Source organism: Crocuta crocuta, unplaced genomic scaffold, assembly GCF_008692635.1.
Source record: "Crocuta crocuta isolate KB4526 unplaced genomic scaffold, BGI_CrCroc_1.0 scaffold13, whole genome shotgun sequence".
NCBI classification, from domain to species: domain Eukaryota; kingdom Metazoa; phylum Chordata; class Mammalia; order Carnivora; family Hyaenidae; genus Crocuta; species Crocuta crocuta.
This window is the reverse complement of record NW_027530007.1, coordinates 2,517,422-2,524,501: the sequence shown is the minus strand read 5'-3', so window position 1 is coordinate 2,524,501 and position 7,080 is coordinate 2,517,422. Positions and strand designations below refer to the sequence as shown.

At 46.6% G+C, this 7,080-nt stretch overlaps 1 protein-coding gene across 1 annotated transcript in view; it reads left to right on the top strand.

Annotated features, from left to right (window-relative positions):
• The window catches only part of PIK3CD (phosphatidylinositol-4,5-bisphosphate 3-kinase catalytic subunit delta), a 44,258-nt gene that overhangs the window by 12,875 nt on the left and 24,303 nt on the right, over window positions 1–7,080 (top strand). The window contains 1 exon segment of the mRNA XM_077763843.1: window positions 1,587–1,699. The gene's annotated coding sequence lies outside the window, so the exon portion shown is untranslated.

The window sequence follows — 7,080 nt, the reverse complement described above, 5'->3', positions numbered from 1 at the left end:
CCCGCTGGGGAGGCTGAGGCAGGGGGGCCGCGCTCGCGTTGTGATTCCCTGGTGCGGGCCGGTTCACGCTCTCCTGCTCTCCCGGTCTCCACGCATCCCTTTTGTGCCTCCGGGAGGGGGGGCGGGGATGCGGGGTGTCCCGCTGCCGTCCTTGGGGGGTTGAGCAGGTCCCTGAGCCGGGCTCCGGACGCGGACGCGCCTGTTCTGGGCGAGCTGTTTACTTGTCAGGGGCCCAGCGGTCGCCGTGCGCATCTTCCCCTCCCCCTGTCCCCGATTCCGGACGGAGCATCCTGCGCCGTGTCCTTTCCTGGCGGTGCCTCCCGAGCTTTGCCCTTGAACCCAGAGGGCTGGAGGGCGGCGGACCCAGATACCGAGGTCCGGGGCAGCGTGAGGGCCAGAGCCGAAGACGCACCTTCCTCCGGGAAGAGCCTCCTCCTTGGCCGCCCTCTTGTGAATTCTGCCCCAGCTCCCTGTTTCCTGACCTGAATTCCGGAGGACTAATTCCTTCTTGCCCTCCCTAACTCTTCCTTCTCTCGGCTCCATCATGCTTTCTGCTTTGTCTTTCCTTGTTTTGAAAGTGCATTCTCTATAATCACGTCTTCACGTCCCTGTGTCTGAGCCGCCGGGGTTTTGTCCTCCTGTTAACTCCGTCGGTCAGCAATGGAAGTTATTTCTTCCTTAACTCTTGGCGCTGACTTCTCATTTCTCTTGGGAAGCCCTTGCCACCCTCCCCTGGATGCTGAGCGAAGAGACCATCCGAGCCCGCGTGCCTGGCTTCCTGCAGCAGGAACGGAGTTCCCTTCCAGGGATCAGGCTCTCGGCAGTGAGAATTCCAGCTTGGTCCTGGGAAATGTATTCTTGGAATAGACACCTTTTCCAACGGCTTCGCGGCATTGGGCTTTTTGCCTTTGGAGAAGCGAATGGCTTAAGATTCCTGCTCGTCCCCTAGCCAAACCCGGGGGCAGGAGTCGCCCTGCTGTGGAGGTAGCTGTGGCCTGGGCCGCAGGTTGGAGGAAGGGGCGTGTCCGACTTAAAATCCAGCCGGCTCGGCTTCCGGAGCTCAGGTGTCTTGCAGTCTTCGGGGTTAGATTATTCCCAGGAGCGGCCCACAGCAGGGGAAAGAAATACCGCAGATGCAGTGACTGGGCGGCTGTCTTTCCTACACACTCACCCTTTTCATCTCCAGGAAGCAGGGATAAGTCTTCCTGTATGATGCAATGTAGTACTTTATGGGGACCTCAAGTTCAGGAATCTGCTTTTTGCAGCCATTGAATGGAACTTGAACCCAGGCTTGGCTCAGATCGTTTACTTTGCTTTCAAAACCAAATAAAACCAACAAATAAATCGAAAACGATCTGAGTCATCTGTATGCATACATATTCCGGTCTCAGGCCCTGGAGATTTGCTTCAGCACCACCTAAAGGAGCTGGGNTCCCAAGGATCACCAAGCAGAATGTAATTGGTTTGCAAAACGGGGACCTAGGTGTGACAGCTGAAGTCCTGTAAGGGAGTGCATAGGCTTGTGAGGCTTTCTCTTTTAAAAATTTCATTCATTCTTTCTTTCTCTCTCTTTTTTCTCCCCACAGACAGATAAGGAGCTGAGAGTCAGGCAGGGGCGGAATGGTGCTCAATGATTCCAAAGCATCTTTGATCTGCCAGACTGAGGGGCTGCTGGCCTTTCTTGGACCATTCCAGAGAGGTAGGTTGGGTGATGGAGCCAAGTGTGTGGGGGAACAGAGATGTGATTTTGCAGACACCTTAAGAATTTGAATAGAATCCTCCCTCCCTGGCTGTCCAGTCAAAAGAGAACCTCTCTGTAGGGCTAGAGCACCAAAAGGAACACAATGACCCAAATGTGTGCTAGAAACCAACAAGGGGGAGCGGACTAGACCTTGGCCAGCTCCCCAGGAGAGGGATGTTGCTACTGGCAAAAGGAAGGGGGGTATGTGTGCTCCGAGTCCATTATTAAGCTGCAGCCTTTGGGATTTGACTTGCTTCAGTCATGGTATAGTTGGGCTGGCCTGTTTGGGGAGAGAAAAATGAAAACATTCCTCCGAAAGAAGTGTATTGAAGTGTAATAACTCAGTATTGCTTCTCAAGGAGTCCTTAAGGTAGGGACATTCTGTTTCTCCAGAGAGTTGGCAGTCACTTTATCAGTAAGACAATACTCCTTGGGACTTCTAGGGTGTTCGCTGGGATTTGAATGCAGTTCTTTCGTTGTGTAAATGAGGAAATTGAGGCCAGAGATGGACACTGGCTGAGTATTAGCTGAACACCTCCCCCCTCTTTGGGGTCTGGGGCTAGCTGGGTATGCTTAGTTCCTAGATTGGAAGGTCACAGTGCCATCTAGAAGCCCTGTGGTTACATATGTATTCCTTGGCTACACGGCACATTCCTCCTTATCTGGTGCTTGAACGGCTACTGTCGTTCCTGATGGAAAGGAACACAGGGTTACAGGGTGGTGTCATTCTTGGAAGCTTCCCCCCCAGCCCCACCCCAATCTCATTTTCTCTAGATCTTCGTCAGTACTTTCCCAACTCCTTTGTTAGTGTGGAGATCTTTAAGAAGATCAGAATATTGGGACACCTGGGTGGCTCAGTCAGTTAAGCTTCCGACTTCGGCCCAGGTCATGATCTCGCAGTCTGTGGGTTCGAGCCCTATGTTGGGCTCTGTGCTGACAGCTCGGAGCCTGGAGCCTGCTTTGGGTTCTGTGTCTCCCTCTCTGTCTGTCCTCCCTCGCTGGCACTCCTTCTCTCTCTCAAAAACAAATAACATTAAAAAAAAAAGATCAAAATATTAAGCAGCATTTTGACCTATAAAGTAGATAAAAACAGAGTGCCCTGTGGTACAAGTAGAAACTGGCCTAGGATGGCCACTCGGCCCCCTATCCCACTTCTGCCACCCTCTGAAGGTCTTGGAGTTGCCTCTATGGAACTCCCTGGAACAAAGTCAAAAACCGTGGTCTGTGTAAACCTCTGTTGGGGGATTAGAGTGTCTTCTACACACCTGTTTACACCCCTGTTTTTAATATCTTGATTCTTGTTTCAGAAGATGCCTTTTCATAATTTTTAACCCTCATGCTTTTTTATTTATTAAAAAAAATGCCCATTTACTGTTGAAAGTTTGCAAAAAAAATGAGCATAACACTTTAATAACCATGCCCTCCCCCACCCCCCAGAGAACCATTGTCTTCATGAAAGAGTATCCTCCCCCAAATGCCCCAGAAGGCCTTCTATGTGCCTATCTTTGGAAACTTGATTTTTATGTATTGTTAAATATTATTGTGAACTTCCATGAAAACGTAACTGATTGAATGCATATGTTTATCCTGGCTCTGTTTCAAAAGCCCACTAAAATGAGATTAAAGAAATAAAAAAGGAATAAGTCCTGAAGGAAACAGAGCAGGATGATGATTGAGGAGGAGGGTGTGAGTAAACACGTTGAGAGACAGAAAGCAGGTCGGTGAAAGAGATGCGAAGCTTGGAATGTTGAATGTCCTGTGCTGTGGGCGGAGGAAGGCCCGTGTGTCCAGGGACCCACCAAAGACTCAAGAGTGGGGCTTCAGTGTTCTCGATGATGGGGTTCAGGGTGGGCCAGAAGCAGGAAGATTGGTTGGAGGTGTGTGTTAGAGCAACAGCCCCCCTCTCAGCCCACATAGCCAGGTGGCTCCCTCCTCCACCCCAGCAGAAGGCTTATTTCCCCACCGGCACCGCTGACTAGGGCAGCTCAGGCCCAGCCTGGGGTGGAAGGAGGCTGTGTGGAGAGCAGCTGCAGGGGGGCGGGGGGCAGACAGGAGGAGTCCCTGTACTGAGAACAGGAAGATTTGGTGAAAGTCTCTAGACTGAACAGTGAGATCCTCTCCTGGTGGGCTCCCAGAACATGGCAGCCTAGTGTCTACTCTTTTCCAGCCAGGGCCTTGAAGGATTTCTCTGAGGAAACTGACCTCAGAAGACAAAATGGCCCTCAAATAATGCTTCTGTAGGAAAGCTAGCTTGCTACTTTGTCATTTCACAGCGATGCCTGCCAAGCAACTGGCCTTACCCGTGCACAAATGACTCTTGGTACCTCTCTCTTAAATTTGAATGGGCAGCTATGGATTGAATGAGGAAGGGAATGAAGGCTCTAGCATGAAAGACAGAGACCCAAAGAGAAAATAAGGAGTCAGAAGCCATTAAACATGGTTGTTTAAAAACAGGAATACTCATAAAACAATAATAAACTCTTGGATATAAAAGCTATGATAGTAGATGCATCTGGCTGGCTCAGTAGAGCATGTTAGTCTTGATCTTGGGGTTGTAAGTTCAAGCCCCACGTAGGATGTAGAGATTACTTAAAAATAAAATATTTAGGGACATCTGGGTGGCTCAGTTAAGCATCTGATTTTGGTTCAGGTCTTGATCTCACAGTTCGTGAATTCGCGCCCCCTCATCAGGCTCTGTACTGACAGCTCAGATCCTGGAGCCTTCTTCGGATTCTGTGTCTCCCTCTCTCTCTGCCCCTCCCCTGCTCTCTTTTCTCTCTACCAAAAATGAATAAACATAAAATGATAAAATAAAATATTTTTTAAAACTGATAGCACATTTTCAAGAGAATAGAGTTGGAAATTGAAAAATAAAATTCTATTTTAATTTTTTTACAAATAGTTTATTGTCACATTAGTTTCCACATAACACTCAGTGCTCATCCCCACAAGTGTCCTCCTCCATGCCCATCCCCCCCTCCCCCCACATCCATCAGTCCTCAGTTTTTGTCAGCATTCAAGAGTCTCTCATGGTTTGTCTCTCTCCCTTTCCCCCACCATTTCCCCCTTCTTCTCCCCCTTGTTCCTCAGTTAAGTTCCTCCTAATCCTCCTATACGTGCAAACATACGATATTTGTCCTTCTGAAAAATAAAATTCTAGAAAGTAGAACTAAAAGGCTTGAGAGATGGGACACAGGAAAGAAAATATAAGAAAACTGGAGACTTCATTATTCAGGATGCCCAATATCCAATCATAGGAGCTCAAGACAGAGAAGGGAGAAAAATGAAGAAGGAGAATTTATCAAACTAGAGGAAAAAATTCTAGAACTGAAGGAGCTTCTACATTAAGAGTCTTGGAGTAGTACTCACCAATGAATAATAAAAGACATGCAAATAAAAGGAAAGTATGTGCTATTGGACATCATCATGAACTTTCAGAACTCCAGCTAGAAATTACCAAAAGCCAATAAAAAGAGGCCACAGGTAACAGATAACAGAATGACACTGGACTTTGTACAAAGTCAACACCAGAAACTACAAGACAATGAAGCAACTCCTCCAAATTTCTAGGGAAATTAATTCCCTAACAAGAATTCGGTAATTGTCATTCAAGCAAAATAATGAAATAAGGACATTTTTTAAGATGTGAATTAAAAAAAAAAAAAACAACAGCGTTCACACACATACACTTTTGTATCCCTATTCAAGGAAACTACTAGAAAGTATGTTCTACTAAAAGAGAGTAAACCAAAAAAGAGGAACAAGTGATACAATATGCGATTATCTCTTGTTCTCATTTGGCTCAGCTTCCAAATGGCTTTCTATATGTCAGCTGTTATCTTAATTTGAGCTTTGTGAGTACAGAGAAAAGTACCTAACACCTACCACACCATGGGAACTGAAACGGACTCAGTTCCAAGCTTTCCCTGTAGCCAGCACCTGTGACCTAGACTTCACTGATAAGATGCACCTTTGCAGTATTTTGAGAGAGGAGAGGGATGAATCATGAGCTGTATCCATGGTTATGATGGTTATTAAGTACCCATGGCAATGATGGGCTACAAGGCCAAATTCTTGGCACAGAAGTGGCAGAGGTCCAAACTGGCATTCAGTACTCAGTGGCGATAGAAGCAGTTTTGCCACCAGACATGCATCATGGAATCCAGTGTACTAGGTTTTATTTCTTTTTTTGCTCAACTTTTTGTCTTTCCTGGAGTTGATAAGCACCTCGTGTTTTTTTTTTGTTTGTTTTTTTTTAATTTATTTCTAGGAGAGAGAGAGAGACAGCGTGAGCAGGGGAGGGTCAGAGAGAGAGGGAGTCACAGACTGAAACAGGCTCCAGGCTCTGAGCTGGCAGTCAGCACAGAGCCCGACGCGGGGCTCGAACCCACGAACCGTGAGATCGTGACCTAAGCGAAAGTCGGACGCTTAACCGACTAAGCCACCCAGGCGCCCCTGCACCTCGTGTTTTTATTTACTATGGTTTCAATGTACTAATCACCAGTTCTTCCTCAAACTCTCCAACAGAACTATGAAAATTCTCATAATGAAGCAAATAAGTTAGATAATCTGTCAGCTCCTTTCCTGCTTAATCAGTGGGAGTAGGATTCTTGTAACCAAGAACTCAGACTGGTGGAGAAAATGGTGAAGAGAATTCCCTAAAAATGGTGGAGCAAAGTTCCAGTGCTACAACTGTGCAGCTGATCTAGAAAGCAAGCAGGCTAATTTGGAGCAGGGTGGCCGAGGGCCCTAGGAAAAATATCTCCAGGGGAAAAAAATGAAGCTGATGGATTATCTGACATATTTAGCACATTATGAACAGTTTTATCGTTCTGTTGGGAAGTTTAGGGAAGAATTAACGTATGTTTATTTTTTTGTTCATGTATTTTTATTTTGAGAGAGAGGAGAGAGCATGTGCAAGTGGGAGAGGGGCCAGGGGGGGAGGGTGGTGAAGAGAATCCCAAGCAGGTTCCATGCTCCGCACAGAGCCTGACCCTGGGCTCAATCTCATGACTGCAAGATCACAACCTGACCTAATATCAAGAGTCAGACGCTTGATCGACTGAGCCACACAGGCACCCCAAGAATTAGATATTTGTACATGGAAAATGAAGCAAATTATAAGTGAGGTAACTATCAACTATAGAAATAACAAAAAGTTGAAGAAAGGAGATAAAACCATAGGTGCTATGTGGTTTAGTTCAGTTTAGTTTTGTTTTTAAAAAAATTTTAATATGCATTTATTTATTTTGAATTTTTTTTTAATGTTTTATTTATTTCTAGGAGAGAGAGAGACAGTGTGAGCAGGGGAGGGTCAGAGAGAGAGGGAGTCACAGACT